Source organism: Nipponia nippon, unplaced genomic scaffold, assembly GCF_047370975.1.
Source record: "Nipponia nippon isolate SJK-2023a ecotype South Korea unplaced genomic scaffold, ASM4737097v1 scaffold_3, whole genome shotgun sequence".
Lineage (NCBI taxonomy): Eukaryota > Metazoa > Chordata > Aves > Pelecaniformes > Threskiornithidae > Nipponia > Nipponia nippon.
The window spans coordinates 32385506-32406884 of record NW_028262347.1 but is presented as its reverse complement, the minus strand read 5'-3'; the positions used below and the strand labels follow the sequence as shown (position 1 = coordinate 32406884).

At 41.5% G+C, this 21379-nt stretch overlaps 1 long non-coding RNA gene across 1 annotated transcript; it reads left to right on the top strand.

Moving 5' to 3' along the window:
- The first annotated feature begins 65 nt into the window (after positions 1-65).
- Positions 66-12213, top strand: LOC148054543 (uncharacterized). The gene is made up of 3 exons (XR_015706714.1): positions 66-108; positions 8586-8738; positions 10271-12213. It is a non-coding gene; the product is annotated as an uncharacterized LOC148054543 (long non-coding RNA).
- Positions 12214-21379: the final 9166 nt, after the last annotated feature.

The following is a 21379-nucleotide window of genomic DNA, read 5'->3' as shown; positions in this document are numbered from 1 at the left end:
CGAGGCGTGAGGGAGAGCGGGGAGCGGTGAGGGGGGAGAGGAGTGGGGACAGGCGAGGGAAGGAGTGTGGCGCGAGGAGAGCGGCGGGGAGGGTCTGAGCCTGGCGAGGTGAGGGGGCGAAGGGGCGGCCCAGCCGGCAGCCCTGGCTGCGGTGGGTGCGCGGCCTCGGGGGACGGGGGAGCGGGGTGAGGCAGCGGGAGGGTCGGCCCTCCAGCCCGGAGGGGCGGGGGTGAGCAGCGCCGGGGACGCGGAGGGGTTTCAGCGCCCCTCCGCCCGCGCCTGTCCCGCTCGCTGCGACACACGGCTGCAGGCGGCACAGCACTCCGCGCTCCCCTGCGAGCGTGTGCGGCGCCCGGTGACAGACAGACAGACAGACGCACGCACTCAGACACGCTCGCAGGGACGGGCGTGCGCTCTGCACCTGCCCGGAGGGAGGGTGACGCCCGACTGAAGCCGCTGACCGTGCCCGGGCCGTGCCCCTCCACTGCCCCCGCATCCAGCCACAGCAGAACAGGCGTCGGGAGGCGGGGCGGACCTCGCGGGTGCGGCTGGGCAAGAGGCGCGATGCTCGGCGTCCCTGAGAGATGTGCCCGGTAACGCCAGGTCCAAACCTTCGATGAACACCCTCCTCCCAAGTTCGGGGAACAATTTTGAAATGACAGGATTTTTCTTAAGCCTCAAATTGTTTTCTGTACTTTGCATCTTCTATGCAGGATCATATTTCTTAATTCTTCATTACCACAAAGGCTAGATGGTACTTATTTTTAAAGCTCCTGCCTCTCCCTTCAGCCCAAGTCCTGTGGCATTTTCCACTTTGTAAATTGCTGCAGAAATCAAAACTCCCAGAGGGAAGAAAAGACAAAAGGGCTGGGAGAATGCACAGGCAGGAAGGTGCCCTGTCCCAAAATAAGTATGGGGCTTGCTGCTCGCCTGCTTGGAGGAAAGCAAACAGGGCCAGAAATGACCTGTCACGAGCTGCCAAATTTGTGACAGGTGCTGCAGGAAGGACTCATGAGGGATGGAACAGGCAACCTGCAAAACTACAAGATGTGAGTTCCCACTGTATATGAAACACAACTTTTGGGGGGAGCAGGGGCTGCAACCATGACACTTCAAATTTACAGAGAGTGACAGATAACACACAGTCACTAGCTGGCAGAGCACAAGTAACACTTGACTAGGCTATGCCACCTGCACAGCAATAAGGACCAGAGAGTGGAAACCTTCAGCTAGTCCAAGGCCCTCAGCCTGACAGCCTGAGCCCCCTTGTTGCTCCATGATCAATCCTTTATGTTAGGAGTAACACCAAAGCGCATACATTTGCCCTTATGAGAAATGAGGTCTCTGCAGTAGGGAGGCATCTGGAGTACTTTTTTTCCAGCAACTTGAGGTAAGGAGGGGCAGGAGGAAGTAAGTCAGGACTGCTTCACTTGTAGCTGTCATCTCGGGTAGTTCTTGCATGTCTGAAAGGGTTTGAACTCGCTCCTCTGAAACACAAAATAACCACTGACCTTACGGCTTTACAGTCTGCAGATTGCAGCAAATACTGTTATGTCAACTACAGTGAGATCATACTCTCACAACCATATGGGGCAGAAGCTGCTTGTTCAAGGATAAAAAAGATAGTTCATAAAAAATCCCTAATAGATTCTCATTTAATCATTCCAGAGTTGGAGATTTAGGCTTGGGTCTTTAATTCCTGTGTCTTAATCCAATACTGAGCATTGTATGCGTACACAAACATGCAGAAGAGGAGAAGAGCTGTCGCTGTGGGTGTGCTCTCAAAGCAACAGGGACGGAGGTTGCATGCCAGGGAGAAAACTGGGTGGTACCAAAGGTGCAGAAAAAATGGGAAATAAAGACTGAATAGCAGAGCATATTAGGATAAACAGGTTAGATTATACATATTGGCAAACAGTGTATAGTAACAGAACAGAAGCCATTCGAAACATTGGTGAGCTTTGAAACTCTGATACAGACTTCATCTGAACTGCAGTTTTTAGGCACCTTAACTGCTTTCTTACAGTGAGGACCATAAAACCGTTTCAGCCCCTGGCAGGCTTTGAATGGCGTTCGGTTCCAAAACTGCCTCCAGCTGCATTTTGCAGCTAGAAGCACCAAAACACGAAAGTCAACTTTAGGATGATTTGCTGAAGGGAGTGCTAGGCTGCTCGGCATGTGTCCTCACATGTACCGCACAGGCAGCCATATACTGCCACAGGGCATTCAATATTTAGGATACTCTCCAAAGGATGTTATTCCCTAACGTTCAGTAATTTCAGTTTCTGATTTCATTGCCAGAAGTTAAGATAGCTGTCCTACACATTTTGAGACAGGGTAATTTTTCGCTTAAATATACCAGCGGGTGTCTCTGCACTGCACAGAACGTCCCTGTCTCTCCCTTTGCTTGATTCAAACATCCTTCGCTAGAGCCAGGGCCTCAGAAAACAAAACAGGAACAGAAAACGTGCCAAAAGCAGAAACAGAGTGCATTCAGCACCCTGTGCGTTTGTAATCATCAGCTGCCTGTTATTCCGTAACACACTCTTCCTACGATCAGTTTATACCTGTAGCTCATCCGCATACCTACACCCCTGGGTACTTGATGCCTGTGAGGAATTTGCTCCCTGGAAAGAGTCACAAGTCATTTAGGATCCGACCGTAAGGATGAAAGAGGCATAGCTGCAGCCTGCAGCACTCGTGGAGGAACAGCAGCCACTGACCTCACTTCGTATTTCCTACAACAACCACTCATAGCAATCACCGTGGGAGGAAGGCGGGGCGGGGGAATATGAAGCGGGGACAACAGCTTTCTGTTATTATAATAAAATGGAGACACGGGCTGGCATGAGCTTTGTATACCCCTACCCAGTCCCAGCAATCTTTTAGAGGATTAGTAAGATTAGAAGCCCGTATTGTTTTGCTAATGGCTGTTTATTTGAAAAATGGGTTTTCTTGTAAACATACAGAAATGACCATATGTTACTCCATATTCCAGTGCTGCCGTGGACTACTACTAAAAGAAAAGAATGAAAATCATGTTTCAACGGCAAATTTTACAAAAAAAGAAACAATTTGCCCTTCAACTCTGCTGCTGTGGAGTCTTACCGAGTTGAGGGTAATGCATTAAAACAGCTTAAGAGTACTCTTTCTTTGAAAAATTTTGTTGCAGCTGATGCTGCTGTAAGAAGGCTAACAATGCTAACAATCCATTTAAAAATCTGTGGTTATTTGAATTCCAGATGTGTATTTGCAGAGATAATTTGAATTCTGACTATATCCAAGCCTATCATCCATGAAGCTGATGCATGCAAGTTCCTTTTCATTGCTCCCAAATCATGCAAAATATTTACCATGATATTAAAAATTTTCAAATTAAAGTAAGAGTTTTAGAGTCAGACACCACCGAGCTGAAGACTACTCTTGTTGAATTCCCAAGTGAATGAAACACGTCAGAAAGGTAATTTTAATTATAGAGCTTAAAATAGAGCATACAGCAAGGCTGAAGGTTGAAATTAGCTTCTGTATCTTACAAGTCTATTTTCAATAGCTTGTAGTTTAATCATTAAGGCTATTATTTCCTATGCTTGATCTCTTTCACGACTCAAACGTTTCTGGAAAATGATACAGGCATTTTTGAGGATGCAAAAGGACAAAATTAGGGACTTCTAATGAGAAACAACTTTTCTAACCATTTTTTTAATGGGAATACTGTCCCTATATCCCTCCACAGAAGAGAGTAGGAACTTGAGATCTGGCACAAAAGGTAGCTTGGAGCTCAGACAGATTTTTCTGTACAAACAAAAATGTTTATATCTGACAAAAAAACAGAGCAGGAGAGAAATTAAGAGGATGACATGAGAGTATGTTTACACTCTGTTGAGCACTGAGGTACTGTGAGCTCTAGATACCGGTCCAGAGCTTGTAACTTTGGACATTAGGTTACTCCAGGTTACACTGGGGTTTGTTTAAGAAGCAGTCACATCAGATCATGGGTTGGGTGAATATAAAATTAGCAGTTCCTCTCAGTAAGCACATCTCAACTTTTCTGTGAATCTAGTCCCACAAATTAGAATATTTAACTTTCCCATGAAATTGTTTTCTCTATAAGCTAGTACCAGGATATCAGGTTTGTACCACAGGACAGGTGACTCGAGTGTCACTTCAGAGAAGCAGAAGTTGCCCAGATTCTCTCCTGAGTCAAAAATGCAATCTCTCACCAGTCCAGCCCACATTCTGTGGATGCATATAGCCAGATGCATATAGCTGCTTAAACTCACGTAGCCACAGCCTTCCTATAGCAAAACAAAGGAGAAAACCAAAATAAATAACATTTTTAGAAAGCAAATTGTGTGGTCCTGTATTGGCTATTTGTCACACATGATAATACCTATTGATGCCCACAGTTACTCATTTGGCCCAGGTGAGAGACGATCACGTGAACACAAAATTCCTCAGTTTACTGACAGTTCTACAGGTTGGGAAGATGTTTCAGTTTTCCTTAAGTATATATGAAAATCTGCATAAACGCTGCGCAAAAAGGATACTAGTACTTACTGCAGTTGCAAGTCTTTAAATTTAAGTATTATTGTGTTACCTTAGTTTTGTCACCCTACTCTTATGCGTTATGTGAACCTTTACATGAGCTCAGTGGTTTTTTCTATGAATTCCTGTCTCATTCGGTATAAAAGGTGAATATGTATGATACAGCATCTCTGCAATATTTCCTTATATTCTTACCAATCAATCGATTCAGATATAATTTACAACTAAATGGTGCTAAACAAAAACTCATGCTCTTTTTTCATTGTGCCAATGAGCGCAGTTCCTGAGGGTTCTCCAAGTTCCTGGCTTTGAAACTTTTCTTCCAAAAACACAGCCAGGAAAAGATTATAGTCTCTTCGTTTCAGTATATGCAACTGAGATACAAAATGACGTGGGGAAATTCCTAAATAAATTGCGAATATCTCAGCAACTAGATGTCCAACTCAAAATATTAATAGCCTGTTTTTTTCAGAAATGCTGAACATTTTCCATATTCTTTACATGCAAGTGTGAAGATACAAAAGATTCCCCACAATCAGGCCTGAGGCTGGCACTTCAGGGTGGTTGAATGGGGAATAAAAAACACGTTTCTACTGTCTTTGAAAAAAAGAAAGACTGAAGTGGCTTGCACAGTAACACAGGGTCTGTCACAGATATGGGGCTTAGTTCTCTTATCTTGCTAACTTGTTTTAAGCACTTTCTGCTCTTTGAAATCATGCAATGTAAAGCTGTCAGAAGAAAATGAACAGATTTCAAAGAAAACCACTTCATTCAAACCTCAGTAATAAGGCACACATAATCTTTACTTTGGCCTCTGGATTTTGCTGTTCTTTCAGCATCAACTTTGGAGGGAAATATGTAATGCATATTGGTATGTTACTTTTTATTTGCTTTTTTAAATAAAATATTCATCAGATAGATACAAAAAGAAAGTATTAATTTACTGTAAAGGAGAAGAATTGCTCTGCAGTAGGGTTCAGCATATCTGTGGAGGCTACAATATGCTCCAGATTTCTGAAGATTATTGAACTATTCTTTGATGACATTTTCAGAAGCTCTTTTAGAAGGAGCATTTCTGATGGAAGGCTGCCAGTCACAGTAGGTATTTGGGTATTAGGTACTTCGCATTAGCTATTGGATACTTTCCACTAAGATGTGACAGATGCCTTGGACTTTTACCACATTTATTTTTACCCTCACTACCCTGCTAGTCTTCGCATATTAGCAATGTGGGATTTAACCTCTATTGTTTCCTTAATCTTATCTGAAATCAGCCTGACAGGCCGAGGTACAGAAGCCGATATGGCCCCTGCCTGATTGCGGGAGGAAATGGGAGAAAGAGATTAGTGCTAATAATTGTATGGCTACTGTCAGCTGTGCTGTTAGTTGCCATCAAGGTGAGTAATGGGTGGTTTCCTTGTTACTGCTGTTGTCTTCAGCTGGGAAATATTGACATGTCTGTGTCGAGGCTGGAGGGCTGCAGTGCTCGCAAAGTCGCTGTGAGAAGATCTCAAACTTAAACAAAACAACCACAATATCTGCTTGGTGGTAAAGGCGAGGCCAACTTTACTGCTTGCCAGCACAACCCTAACGCATGTGCCTGATAATCATCAGTACGGGACATAAGGTGTATCAAAATGATGTGCTGGTGGTAAGGAATTTGGAATAGCATCAAAATACATCCCCAAAGACTACCATCATCATCATGTAGTTTTAATTCTTATTTCATGAGCAGAACAACCCTGCTTAAGCATCACATTCCCTCTGTATCTTTGTTTCCTTAATATCCTGTCTTAGGTGGCCTAACCTCAGCTTTATCAGGTTCATCCGTTGTACTACATCTAGTACAGTTTTTCTTTCCTTCTGTCCTGATACAACTGTACCTTGTGTGAATGCCATGGCGAGCTTTTATATGAGCAATGTACATTCTGCAAAGCATGCTCGAGTCCTACAGCTACAACGTAAGTGACATGGGAATTTGTCACATATATACCTACTAGTGCTAATGACAAGGCTAAAACCCTGAAACCTCCATAGCTGAAATCTTTGTTCACCTTGCCGTGACTGCATGTGCATATAGGTTTATATAGACAGAGATACATACATGTCTGAATGCCCCTATATACAAATGAATTTAGAACAGTTTTCATCAGGAAGAAAATAATGAAAAGGACTATGTCCTAATTTTCATCCAATACAGTCTTTTCTTTTAGAGCTCCAAAAAGTCTTTAATCTTCTCAGTGATGTATCGCTAAACTTAATTTAAAGGATTCTCGTGGGACTGACACAAATTGGTTGCTCAGCAGTTGCGATCATCTAATAAAAGGCTAATCTTTAAACTACAAAGACCAGGAACTTCCACTTCAAAAGATTATACTTTTTTCACTCATGCTTTTTCAAGCAAGGCGTTTTCCTTCTAAAAGGACACAAAAGTAAAGAAATAAAGAAAGGGAGATGTAACAAAATGCATACTTTAATAGGTTTATATGTTTTAAAGTAATGTTTTTAATACATTTTACAATCAGTTTCGCCAGATTTATTTTAATGAATGTTAGCTGTGGATTAGAAGAGATTACCAATGAGAAAGATACTGAAAAAAACCCCAAACATTCTTAAAACTTTGATTATGTGGAAGTTTAATTGACACCCATAAAGGTCTTTGCAAAACCACAGTCATAATTCTTGTGGTGTATTTTGCATAATGTGTTCCAAAAAACTCCACGTTTCAAATGTTTTAAGGTTAGGAAATGTGTTAAAATATTTTCCCGTTTCCATGGGTAGAAGATGGAGCTCTCAGGATTTCCACCAGGAAACCTGACACAACTGTCAGCAGCCAGCAGTGCGCCCATGCAGCAAAGAGGGCCAACAGCACCCAGGGCTGCATGAGGAAGCGCGTTGCCAGGAGGTGATCCTGCCCCTCTCCTCAGCACTGGTGAGACACACCTGGAGTGCTGGGCCCAGTGCGGGGCTCTCCAGTACAAGAGAGACATGGACATACTGGAGCAAGTCTAGTGAAGGACCACAAAGACGATTAAGGGACCGAAGCGTCTGACCTAAGAGAGGGCTCGGTCTCTCTAGCTCTGAGGGCTGGGATGCTTTAGCCTGGAGAAGAGAAGGCTCAGGTGAGCCTTATAAATGTGTATAAATATCTGATGGGGGCTGAGTAAGGAAGACACAGCCAGGCTCTTCTCAGTGGTGCCCAGTGACAGGATGAGAAGCAATGGGCTCACATTACAATACAAGTAATTCCATTTAAGCATTAGAAAACCTTTTTTACCATGGGGGTGGTCAAACCCTGGGACAGGTTGTCCAGAGAGGCTGTGGAGGCTCCATCCATGGAGATACTTAAAAACTGCCAGGACATGTCCCTCAGCAACCTTCCCTAGCTGACCCTGCTTGAGCATGGACCAGATGACTTCCAGAAATCCTTTCCAACCTCACGGGTTCTGTGATTCTGTGATCAAGATATTGTCCTCTGTGTGTTTTTATGCAGAAAATTCCAACTTTTAAAATATAATTAATACAATTTTGCAGTCTCTACATATTCAGGACATGGCTTTTCCACATAATTTCAAGATGTGGTTCATACAGTACATTCAATACAGATATACTTTAGAGGTTTTTCTTAACACAGTGACATTTTAAAATAAATATATGCATGTGTACACATATATGTATGTATAATATAATGAAACATCAAAGACATTCCTTATTTTTCGAAAGGAACAAATATTTGATATAGGTTAAATACGGCCATAAGTATTTGCAGAACTGAGGATTCTAATTTCTTTCTAGGTATTATAATGCATTCATTACAGATACCGTAATATTTCTACAGATTGCTTTACTTAATCCTTTTCTGAAATACACCCTCTTTTCTGAGTGGAATATGTCATGACAAGCAACTATAAGCTATAAAAACTACACAATTAATTTCAGAAGCAAGCAGAAAAATAATATATTTATGCAGACAACCGCACACACTGTTTCAAGTGCCTAGGCATTAGTCGTATTCTTGATCTTCCCCTTTCTTTTTTCAGAGTACGTGATGCTTGAATCTTTTAATCGTTCACTGAAGGTTAAGAAGTGTTTCGTGGTTTGCTGCATATGGTGGCATGAATGGATGCTATATGGACCATTTCAAAGTCGACATAAACTTTCCAGCTTTCTGCCATTCAGAAGGAGTGGCGCTGGTACGTGTGCTCTCTTACAGCCTCATGTTCCTTCTAGAAGTCTTTACTTTCTGCTAACGTGGTATTTGCTAGGTGTAAAAAACTGTGAGTCTCACCTTCTGAATAGAAGATCATTAACATGGGTTAGGCAACATGGATTATAGGCATGTCAAGTTTTTGGTGTGGTGGTTTCTTACCTCCACTCTTTAGGATTCAGAGTAAAAGTCAATATTTATCATTGTAGACTGGCAGAATTTCTTTCCTTAAGGGAAATTCTTCCAGGGGTTGTAGAAATGTCAGTCTCAGCCTTGTTCATCTTTTTAATAATTTTTGATAGAATTGACTCTTTATACTTACACTGAACATGTTTCTATCACACTGTCCATGTGACCATTTGAAGAGCTCTGAACCTGTTGGCCAAATTTGAAGTACTGAAGTGTCAGAGCTAAATTCTTACGCATTTAGTGAAGACAGGGCAGAGCAGAAGTACTTTGTAAATGGCTTGATTTAAGGAAAAGCTGCATACTATTAAAGATCATAAAATCTGCGTATGACAGAGCGTCCCCAAAGAAGTCCCAAATTCAACATAAACTGCTCCAAGGATAACTTGTGTCCAGTGCTGTAGGATTAGTGCAGTACTAATTCAAAACTGAGATTTTTCATAGAGTGAAACACAGGGAAACAGCCTAGTTTTAGATGCTCCAGCCTGCTTGGTACATAAACCATGCTGAATCAGTGTCTGAGATTTGCTCCGCCACTACCTGATTTTGTGCTTACACATCGGTACCTGCATGCTTTTCTTCTTGATTAACAGTTAACTGTGACAGATGAAAGCCAACAAACACAACAGAAATAAAAATTCTAAAAGAGAAATGCAGTATTATTCATATAACATTTAATTTAATGTCAACAAGGCTATAAAAATAAGCGAAGTCAGAAATTACAGCTCCAGTGAGGTTAGTATTTGTTTCTTGGTGGTTTGGTGCTTTTTGTGTTTAGCAGATGCTATACCTCAGGGGGAAAAAACCCCCCAGCAATTACAGTTTACAATTAATGCCTCTGTAGTTCCTAACATTTTAGTGACTAATCACAACAAGCTGCATCATTACACTGCAGTACACACAATTCCTCTGTTAAAAGGGTATTTTAGAAAGAGAAATTTAAGTTCAGCCTAATATCCATCTGTTTTTTTTAATCCAGTGACATTCTAATGGAAAATACAGAAACTGTTCTGAACAGCAATCAGAACTTGAAGGTCTCTGTCCTGGATGAATGACATAATTTCTTCGTCATATGTCTCCCATTAAATCTTCATTTATTTTCTGCATAGCTTCAGTCAGAGACTTTTAATCCTGCTGGGATTTAAGAACTAAATGTTACTGGGGTGCAGACTGCATTTGCAAAAATACACACTTCCTAGAAGAAACGTAAAAGCCAGGGACTTTAGATTATTAGAAGCTATAAGTTTTGAGGATATGTGTCTTAGATATCTGAAATGACAGTTAGGTGGCACTTAAGTCCTTTTATTAACGTACCTGTCTGCTTCTCTGCAGATATGTCAAGACCAAATTGTATCAGACCAGTCCAGTCTCCTCATACAGCAGCCTAACAGATCTTGTGGACAGATAAAAGGCAGTAGATGTCAACTACTAGGAATTTTTTAGGGTTTCTCATAACAGACTGAGCAAATTGGAGAAGATGGTTTAGATAAAAATGCTATTGCCTGGTAACAAAACCAGTTGGAAAAGCATATTCAGAGTAATTAGCACTGACTCAGAGTCAAGATGGAGGTGTGCTGAGAGATGTTTGTCAAGGGCCTGTCCTGGCATGGTATTGTTTAATATTTGCATTGTTGAGAGGAGTGATAGAAGTGACTACATGGCTTACTAAATTCAAAGATGGTCTAGAGGGAAGGGACCTAGCTTGCCAGAGGACAGGTTTGAATTCAGAGTGGAGTCTTGAAAAGTGGCGATTCAATCTGAAACAAGTAGTGCATTGTAGGAAAGCATCTGTGGATTATCTGATTACCTGAGATGATTCCTGAGCACAGGCAAACAGCGTCATATTGCTGCAAGAAAATCAAACATCGGACTGGGACTTATAAACAGCAACGTGAAGCTGCAGAACGTGTGAGCCGGTCCTTCCACCTTACTCAGGCCTGGCAAGGCCTTATTACAGTACCATGCCTGGTTTTGGATGCGACAGCAAATGGGTGTGGAGCGGTTGGACAGAACTGAGACATACTGAGAAAAGTCACTGTGCCGTATGCAAAAAATCAGACAAAATGAGACTGATTAGCCTAGAGAATGGGGGACTTCGTGGTGACATGACAGCAGTCTATTAAGTAAAAGGTGGAAGAGAAGGAGGTTCACCTGTTGTTCAAACCCATAGTAGAGAAGACAAGTAATGGCTGTAAATTACAAAAAGAAAGCATCAACGTAGATACTAATGGTTTGAAGTCTCCAACTTGGGAGCTTTGCAAAAGCAAGAATAATCTCACTAAAGATGAGCTGGCCTCAGGAGTTTGGCTGCACTAGGTCGCTTTAATCTCTTTAAAGCTCCTTCAGCCCTGTGATTGATTGTCTTATTGATGTCTAAATCTCAACTAGAATTGATGTCTAAATCTCAACTAGACTGTTTTCCTGTAGCAAAAGCCTCAAGCAATAGCGAAATTGAGTCCTGAATATCTTCAGAACCTTTTTTAGGTTATCCAGACCATAGCAATATTGCATTCTGAAGCTGTAAAAGATTATTTTGCCATTATGCCATTCTGCATTAACTGAATAATGATGGGAACACCTGCTGCTTTTTCTAAGAAGATATTGCAACATAGGCAGTGGTTACTTCATTTATTGCCCTGCGTGGGACCTGCTCAGCCGCAGCATAACCTGTCAATTACAAAACAGAGAGAACTGCTGAAAATGCCATGGCAGTGGCCAGATTCATCTCACCCATCTTCCTATGTCTACAGTATAAACATCTACAACTGCACCACTCATGCTAATCTCCGTTCATGGTGAACGGGGAAAACTAGGCAATCTTAGGCTGCAATTCATTTGACTTATTTTAGATGTCTATCTAAAATAGATAGGTGAGATGAACAGAAGTGCTTATTTTTCTCCATTGACTAGATGCAGCCTAGATGAATAGCTCAGATGGGGAAATCTGCATGGCAAATATCCTCATTTTCTAAAATAAATTCTATATCTGGTGTGTCGATTTCAGAGTCCAATGGTATCCACATAACAATATTAGATACACAACAGTGCTGACTAGCAGTTGTTTGAAAGAGAAAGTAATAGAGAGAAGACCTCACTCCACCTCTCAATTAACTCCTACAGCTGTTAACAGCAGATAAAGCTAGGAGGTAGAGATTATAAATAAAGTTGAAATGACTGACCCCATAAGAAAGGAGTATGATCATGCAAATTATGTTAAAACCAGAGAATTAATATGTAAAAACATGTAATATCTTTTGGCTGAAGAGTCTATTGATTAAAACTGCTGTGTACATGACTGCAGTGCACTAGTGTTTATTTTGAATTAGAACTACCACTTATATTGAAAAGCATAGTATGTCTTCCCTTGGGTGCTCCAGACGAAGTGTTAAGATCAGGTTCATCCTAAATCTGGAGTTATATATTCATTATCAGATTATTATATTTTCAATCATTTAAAAATATTATTTAAAAGGGAGGAGCACTTCATCTCACTTCTAGCCCTAAGAGTTTTGCTGGAAAATGGCAGCCTTTCCTATTTCAGTATTTTCAGTAAAACATTATAAACGAGAAAAGAGCAGAATGCACTCTTTAGCCTGTCTTTGCGTCTTTAACCCTGCTTTCCTCTACAAGATCAGAGAGTTTTCTTTTCCTCTCGACTCAACAACTGTGTTAAATAAAATAGAATTGAAATCTTACCAAATATACACGTTATTACCAGTGCCTCCTTTGAAAGGCCAGGCATCCTGACTGGTTCCATAATCCCTGGCTCTTCTACCTCACGCTTCTCCCCTCTTCTCCCCTCCTACCTTCAGCATTTGCTCCCAGTATATTTCTCTCTCTTTCTATTTATCCTAGTGTTCTGTTCTGGGATTGCCTATGACAGTCAGACCCCCATGCTAATGGCCACAGTGTATGCACCCAATTAGCAGAAGCATTTAATTGTCAAGTTCCATTCTGAATATTGCTTTGCACAGTGCTGGAGTCACTCTCAGACAGTCACTTGCAGGAGAAAAATAGAAAAAACCTCTTAGCTCTGGGGCTACTAGAGACAACGCTTTCTCAAGTGCATAGAGGATTAATTGTTGTTTGATTGCTTGAGGATCCAGAATACAGATGCAGATCAAGATGGACAAAGACCATTCTCTGGACATGCTCCCCATGGACCCCTGAAAATGTACACAACATCGGACTGTATTTCTTTAAGCCCTCTAAAAAACAAAAAAAATCCATCAAGTTTTGCAGGAAATAGTTTGCGTATAACCCAGAAGTGCCCTGATGACGTAACTAGGGATCGCAAGAAGATTTCTGAGAATTCAATGTATATTGCTCAGATACATTGGAGCCCTGAAAAATCAAGCTGAAGAACCTTTCTCTGAACAACAGGGGATTATGCAGCAGTCCCTAGAGCTTCATTATGAACATGTTTTTAGATAGCTCCTTGGGACTCGTGTTGAGGTGGAAAAAGACTGTGTGGAGAAAGAGTTATTAGTTAATTCCACTTCTTTGTAACAGCTACAAAACTTTCCTGTTCTTGACCATGAAATTTTGAACACTCAACAAGAGTTTCCATGGATCTTCCAAGGTCAAACCCCATAATCTTTTTTTTTTTTCCCCCATAAGGGGAAAAAAAAAATCCAACTACTATGCCTTGTAAAAAATACTAAAAAACAAATTGTAAAAAATACTAAAAATACTAAAAATTTTTGCACTGTGGAGTGTTTGTAAATAGAGCATGCAACACTACTGCATTTTGACTTGACTGTTACACGCCTGTATTCACTAAACATCAACAGCTTATTTTAAACAGCAATATGTTGAATGTGGCTTCGCTGAAATGTATCACAAAAAAACCTGTTATGTTTCCCTAACATAACAGTGCTGAGCACTGAAATTCAGACATTCCTAGAGAAGTTTAGTAATTTCTAAATCATTTTCATGTCACTGTCACACACAAAGTCTGAAAAAACCCTCACACACAAAGGCTGTCATCGCTGATGAGGTCGATGAAACTGTCTATATGATGAAGTTTGCCAGGTCAAGCTCTTAATTTCCTGCTTAGCATTTTAAATACCATAGGAAAAATGATTCGTCCATATTTTATGTGCATATTTACTCATTTTCCACTGACCTCCAGATAACTGGTATGTTCCAGACTGCAGTCACTTAAATAGCATTATAAATAAACAATATACACATGAAAAGCCAAAAGCACAGGTGGGTAAATAAGCAGATTCCAGAATGCCACACAGTTATCGCTCTCTGGAGTTAACACTGAGAATGACGATGCATCCCCTTACCATGATTTAAATTGTCTTCTGAAAAGAAGCAGGCGCTCCAAGCTGGAGAACCCAAATACCTGTGAGATATTCCATAACGCAGTAGAAATACAAACCAAACAAATAAAAGATCAGAGAATAGATGGAGTGCAAATCAGAAAGGAGTACAAAAGGCAGTGCTTATCCACCCAGTGTCCAGCTTAGGTTAGAGCAACGTACAAATTGTTCATGTGTGGGTAAGCAAGGACAACCTCGGAAGCAGATGCTGAAGAGTGAGGTGGGGGTCGGTCTGTTCTCCCAAGTAACAAGCGACAGGACAAGAAGAAACGGCCTCAAGTTGCGCCAGGGGAGATTTAGATTAGATATTAGGAAAAATTTCTTCACAGAGAGAGTGGTTAGGCATTGGAACAGCCTGCCCAGGGAAGTGGTGCAATCACAGCCCCTGGAAGCATTCAAAAAATGTATGGATGTGGTGCTGAGGGACATGGTTTAGAGGTGGACCTGGCAGTTAGGTTAACAGTTGGGCTCGATGATCTCAGAGGTCCTTTCCAACCTTAACGATTCTATGATTGCTTCTCGCTGTGGCCAGGCTGCTCCTGGTCTGGCGTTTGGCAGCAGCACCAGTCGTGGAGAACTCTAACACACCATGCAACTAGCCGTAAAGCAGCGATCGATCAGGGCCGCGGGTGACAAGCGAGGTCACGTGTTATTTTGCCATCCAGTTTCTGTTTTCAAGCAGAACCTGAAAATCAGATGTCCAGTAAAGTCCAACCTCATTAAGGGCTTTTAAACGCATGAGGATAGGTTTCAGATGTCAGCGGTGACATCATCATGCCGTTAAGTGATACTTTCCGACACACCCAGTAATCTCTGCAAAATGCTGCATCTGTACACCAGAAAGGCTCCTTCCATGTACAAACCTGACATTAGTAAAGCATAAAAGATGGCATTGCCAGTAATGACTGCATAGCAAATGAGAATTTTAATACCATGTATAAAGAAAGCAAAAAGCCAAGACCAGAAAAAGCCACCGTTAGGTAATAAAAAAGAAATTAAAAAAAAGAATCCAACAAGCTAGCAGTCTGGCAGCAGTCTTTTTTGAGCTCTATACTGATTTTCAGCTCACAGCTGCTAAACCGCAGCTGTGCACACCTTATGTGGCAGCCCACATGCTGTTCCTGCAGCTTTCCGAAGGCCACACTTGGTGAGCTGACCTTTAAGAGAGATACTGCGGAGGGACTGCAACGTTTCCTCCTTGACCAAGAGGAAGGTAAAAGCACTGAAAATTGTTTAAAGCTTTAATGTATTCCAAATAGAAATTACTAGCCAGCAGCCTGCTGGAGAGAACAGACGGTCTGATTGCACCACAGGTGAAACATCGCTAAAGCTGATGAGCTCTCTACTGCTCTGCTGGTGGAACTAAGAAAAGTAAATCTAATCTCTGCAGCATTACTGCTCCTTATGCAAAGGAGCTTTTTACAGGTGTCACTAATGGAGTGACTTTATTATCAATGCTGCCTTATACTTTGTGTTGTTAGGAAATTTTGTTCAGCTTGCATATAGTTTTTCCAAACTACTTTTCTTTCAGGCATATGACTTGACATTTTCCATGCCCAAATACCCTGAATATAGTCTTTAGTGATTCCTAAGATGCTGATGTTTCTTTTTAGGAAACTCTAGGACTTTATCCTTCAGACAAGAACTTGTCATTTGACAGGGAGGTAGCTTTTGTACTGTTACTTCTGTAATTTTGGCTCAAACTCAGGCAAACTGACGGCCCAAGTGAGGAAAGACTGCTGCTGTTTTACAGGTTAAAGGTGTAATGAGTCAGGATGCAAGAGGCATGACTGAGACTTTTGGAGTATATTCAGGCAAAAAAAATTAAATGTGCCTCCTCTCTGGTACAGAGACCAGCTGGCCTGGCATTGCTCAGAGCATCACTATATTCTCTTTCTCCTTACAGCAGGGGGGCCTCATTGCCACTGCCTGCTGGGAAAGGTCCCTGGCTGTGCTAATTTCCAAATGGTGCCAGTGAATTTTTTGTCAGAGTGCTTGTTGGCCTGGGTCAAAACTGTGCACTCACCTAAGAGTACAGACAGGTGAGTGTCAGTGCCCTGAGACTGTTTAATTTACCACTACAGCTTCAACCTGAGAGCTCCCGATCCCATGCGTCATCCTCACATACAAATATGCTTCATACTCTCCCTGTTCCTAAACAAGCTTGAGCTGCATGAGCAATGTACGGAGCATATATGTTGGCCCAGAATTACCAGTGGCAAGCCAAACTTTCCTTGAAACTGCTTCTCTTGCCTAACCTTAGGAAACCCTTCTCCTCACTTCGGGGTCCTGGCATTGCGCTAGAAGCAGCTTGACTCGATACCCGCTAGGTTTGCTGTGCTGAGCAAGGGCGTGCTGGACCAGATAGGGCACAGGAAGACGTTGGAGAACTACCACTTAGAGCTGCTGGAGAGACTGGGAGTGCCTGGGCAGGGGAAACAGCAGCAGGTGGACACAACTGGTTAAGGCCCCGTGAGCAGCATTCCGTATTAAATAGTGCCAGCCCATCCCCAGAGTAGCTCCGTGATGCTGCTCTGCATATGCTCGCTGAGACACCGTCTTGGTGGAGAACACAATCTGTGGTCATATTGTCAAAGATTATTATAATCCATGCATAAAAAGGGCAAATTAAGCTTGAACAGCAAAGTTTTATTTTACCACCTTGTAGCTTTTTAGTGTTTGCCCTTCCAACATTAATAATGTACTTTTAAAACAGATTTTCTGGCTTATTTGCCATTTAAGATGAAATGCATGAATATGTATTTATCCTTTCTCTGTACAGGGATGCCGTGAGCATCCTGGGTACCATGGCTAAGACAAAACACTCTAGGAAATGCGATTTAGAAATGGAAAATTTAGCTAACAATATTTGCAGTTAAATAGTTCAAGCACTTTTGCTTGTTTGTTTCAAATAAAAGTGCCATAGACCATCCTTCAAGCAGAACTCTGGGAGGATGGCACTGCATTGTTTGTACCTGCAAATGTTACCAACTTGTAGCTGTAGTAATGAGCTGCTGAACACCGTATTGCTTTAATATTGGAAAAAGGAGTTTAGAAAAAAGGCAGGCTATAGTTAATTACAAACACAACCATTGCTCACATCTGAGAGCTCTCCAGTAGGAATCAGAGCAGATATTCTATATTTGGTACCAGACATAGTGGAGGAATTTGCTGAATAGTCTGTCTGATGGCAAAATTAAGGACTCGTTTTTCCTGTGGGGTGCTTAGAGTTGTAATGAATTGCCTTCAGATAGGTTACTTGAACTCTTGTGCTGGCTTATTTATCACAGCACCTGTGCAAATTCAAACCTGAGAAAGTCAGTGTTGGCTTTGTCCACAAAGGAGACCATCTTCCAACAGCCTTTCCTGCCTGCTTTTTTGGTAGGGAAGCTGTGTCAAGTTAGTTCAAAACTTCACAAAGTTTTAGATGTGGAAATACAAGTGATGACCTCTAATGTGCTCAGAAAATACAAATGAGATTTGGACCTCTTTTAAATATTAATTAAATCAGGTGTACTATAAACTAATTAATATAATCTAGCCTTTGCTTTGCAGGAACAAATGAGATATTCACAGATAATAGGTCAGATGAGGAGACTTAAAAGGAGACAACCTTTTAATACAGAGCTTACATTAAATTTTATTTATTCATCAGATCCCTTATTGCAGTTATGAGATTTAGAGGCACAATATGTACTCATTCTGTCACAACAGTATAAAACCCCCTAACTGTTTGACATCAGTTATAAGAGTATATTAAATAAAAAGCTAACACGAGATTAAAAACAGGGTCAAAATCAGGATGATTACATTTTTTGTCACATCTGGCATTCCATAATTATTTCAGTGTCTTAAAATGCAAGTGACCAATTCCATAAGAAATGGATTATCCATGCACGTATCATAAGGCAAATCCAGACACTTTTCTTGCAATAAAAAACGTTCCCTTATCTCCCAAGAACACACTGTAGATTCTCCACAACTCCACATACTCGGTGGCATATTTTATATTATATTATTTATATTATTTATATTATATAATATAAATTAATATTATTTGTATTATATATGAAATACTTTATTTCATCAGATGCAGTGATGAAATTGCAGCGCCACTGGGAGGACACAGGTCTACATCACTGGCAGACACAATCACCCTCTCCTGACCTTTATTTTCCTTGAACCTTTTGAACATGTTGGTCAGTATGCGACTGAAACAGTCAGCAGACTGGTCTGGGTTTGGCTGGCAGTCAAACAGCGAGTGATGCTTGGGTTCAGACACTGCAAGTACTGGGCTTGGGGAAGTACGCTTGTTTCAAGGATGGAAAAAAATGGCCACAATTAAGATTAAAATTCAAAATGAACTGTGACCACATGCTCATTAAGGGAGCAATTAGGTAAACTGTGTGGGTTTTGCATGACAGCTTATTTGTGAGAAATGTTCCCAGTAAATATCAGATATTAATAATGCAACTGATAACTGTTCAAACAAATTATAGCTACATTAAAAAGGGATTTTTTTTCAAAGTGTCTGTCCCACATTAAAAGCAGAAATTTTTTTCTCTGAAGCGTCTGTCCTTTTTTTCAGGAGATGATTAATTTTTCAACTCCACAAGGCCCTTATCCAGGTGCTGTTCACCACCTGCCTGTCCCAACTCTCCATGTGCCCTTAGATGTGGCCTGCACCATACATAGCTGTTTATGTGCATCGCTAAGCACTTCAATGCCTCTTAAAATCTGGGCTCTAAACCCTTACGTGTCTATTCTTTTTACCAAAATGAATGTGGAAAGTCTCTGCAGGTGCAGAGTGATGGGAGGTCAGAGGGTTAAAACTCCCTGCGTGTTCTGGGTTGTTCGAGGACGGGGAGAAGCTGCACCTCTGACTTCAGGTTGCCTGCAAGGACAAGCTGAGTGTGCACAGGAGCATCTTGGAGACAGTCCAGACTCCAGGCTCTCTTGGGCCCAGATAGCTCAGCTAAACATAGACAGGATGATGGGGTCACAGTGAATTCACAGCTTTTATGAAAGGGAATAGATATTCTCAGCAACAGGCCCCATCTCTCACCATCTGCACAGTATTGCAATATTTTTACATCCAAAAAAGAGAATAATTTTAGGCTCTAGTTTTCTGTGTTTCCACACAAAGAGATAACAACAAAGAAATATCTGGAAATAGAGTGGTTCTAAACATTCTCCTTGGTTGCTTCTGAAGTTGTGTAGGAAGGTCAATAGCCATCAAGTATTCATGAACAGCTCTGCAGGTCAGTAAAGGGGAGACAAAACTGGCTCAAAAACAGGTCAAGAAAGGTGTCTGCACATAGAACTGAATCCCATGTAAGTCAAGGATCTGATGAGTGGTTTTCCAGCGTTTCTTATAAGAGAAGCCTTCTATTAGAGAAATATTTTGTCCAGCACAACATATTCCCTTTATCTAGGGAGTTGGTGGGGGGAGAGGACAGAAGCTCTTCAGGCTGTGGAAGTTGAATTTAATAGGATTCACAGAAGAGATTTAAGGAGCTAATCATCCTTATAGCTACTCAAGTCCAATTTTTATCCCCCAAAGCTACTGAATTTTTTAAGCATGTATTCTTGGCAGCGCTCTCCAGCAAGTATCTCCCCTTAGAGCACATCATATTGAATTGTGTAGGCTGTATTACATAAATGAGCTTCTTTGCTGTCTCTGTAACCCCTAAATGCTAGTGAGACGTATAACTAGGTATTCCCTTATCTCACCAGGCTGACCTAGTCTTAGCCTTCCACTTAACAAAGCCAGAAGAGGACAGACATTCAACACAGGGCTTGGGACATGGTGGCATGCAGCACTACAGTGCCTGGATGCCAGGATCCAGAGTCAGAACTGACTCTATTAGGTGCTCCGAAAGTCCTATCCAAATATGAGGGATGCTCAGGTGTCTACATTGGGATTCAAAGCAATTGGCACTCTCACCTTCTGCCAACCAAAGGAAATGCGGTAGATGGTAGTGTGTTTGATATTCCATACATCTCTCTCTTTCTCTCTCTCTCTAATAATATAATATATATATGTTTGATATACCATACATATATCTATATATCTATATAATAATATAATATATGTATTTTATATATACATTTCCATAGAGAGGAAAAAGGGTGGGGAAATACAAACCAAGCCAAGGATTCATTTGCATACATTTATCCCTCCCTGGTTTGCCCCTATCACGGGTTCAGTGTCATTTAAATGAGGGGAGTAGGAGGAATATTGTCCACCATTTGGAAGGAAATATTCAGGCACCCTTTCTGTCCCATAGACCCCTGATTGTCACTGGCACAATGCTTGTCAAGAGGGCTGCCCAGTGCTTTTAACAGGCAGTAAACAGGTAGGAAAGTGAAATAACTGTGGATTTTGAGGTTTTTATCAGCTCACTATAGACGGGAGAGATATGCAGCTCTGCTTTGCTTGAGCTCTCAAAATTCCTGTCTTCTTTAAAGAAACACCCATCTCATACAAGTCAGCTATCTCCATAGCACATCCTGCTTAAAATATGAGGGCATTATCTTAGCTTACTAAATGCAAAGACACCTGGTTTGATTACTGTCCTTTCTGAAAAACTGTGAATGTCTCACTTCACAGTATTTCCCTTCAAAAGAAACACGTGTCTTGTGCCTATATGGCAGAAGAGATTCATTCATCGGTGGCTGGGCTCACAGCCCTGTGCTGGGAGATGGCCAAGACTGGTCTGAGCCACACAGCCTTGCTGCTTGGGGAAGGCAGACTCGCTGAGATTTTCTCATCATTTGATGTTTTCTGCAGCACACTGGAAAAAGAGTAGGGCTGAAATCAGCAGATCTGGAAGGGTTGAGTTTCCGCCACCATTTTCACCTACTCCAGCAAAGCTGAGGGCAGCTCACATGCAGACGTTAGATTCCTTCCATCTGCTCTGCTTCCATCTCCAGAGCTCCCAGAGGCAAAACTCTCTAGCGGCTCCTGGGCACAGGAGGGCACAACACTCTGAAAACACTCGAGAGAAAAGTAAGTCCTTCTGCTAACCTCAAGTTCCAGTCTTGGACAGCTGCATAAAAAAGTGAATATCAGGGTTTTGACTGCTGCAGTTTTCAGAATTAGTGC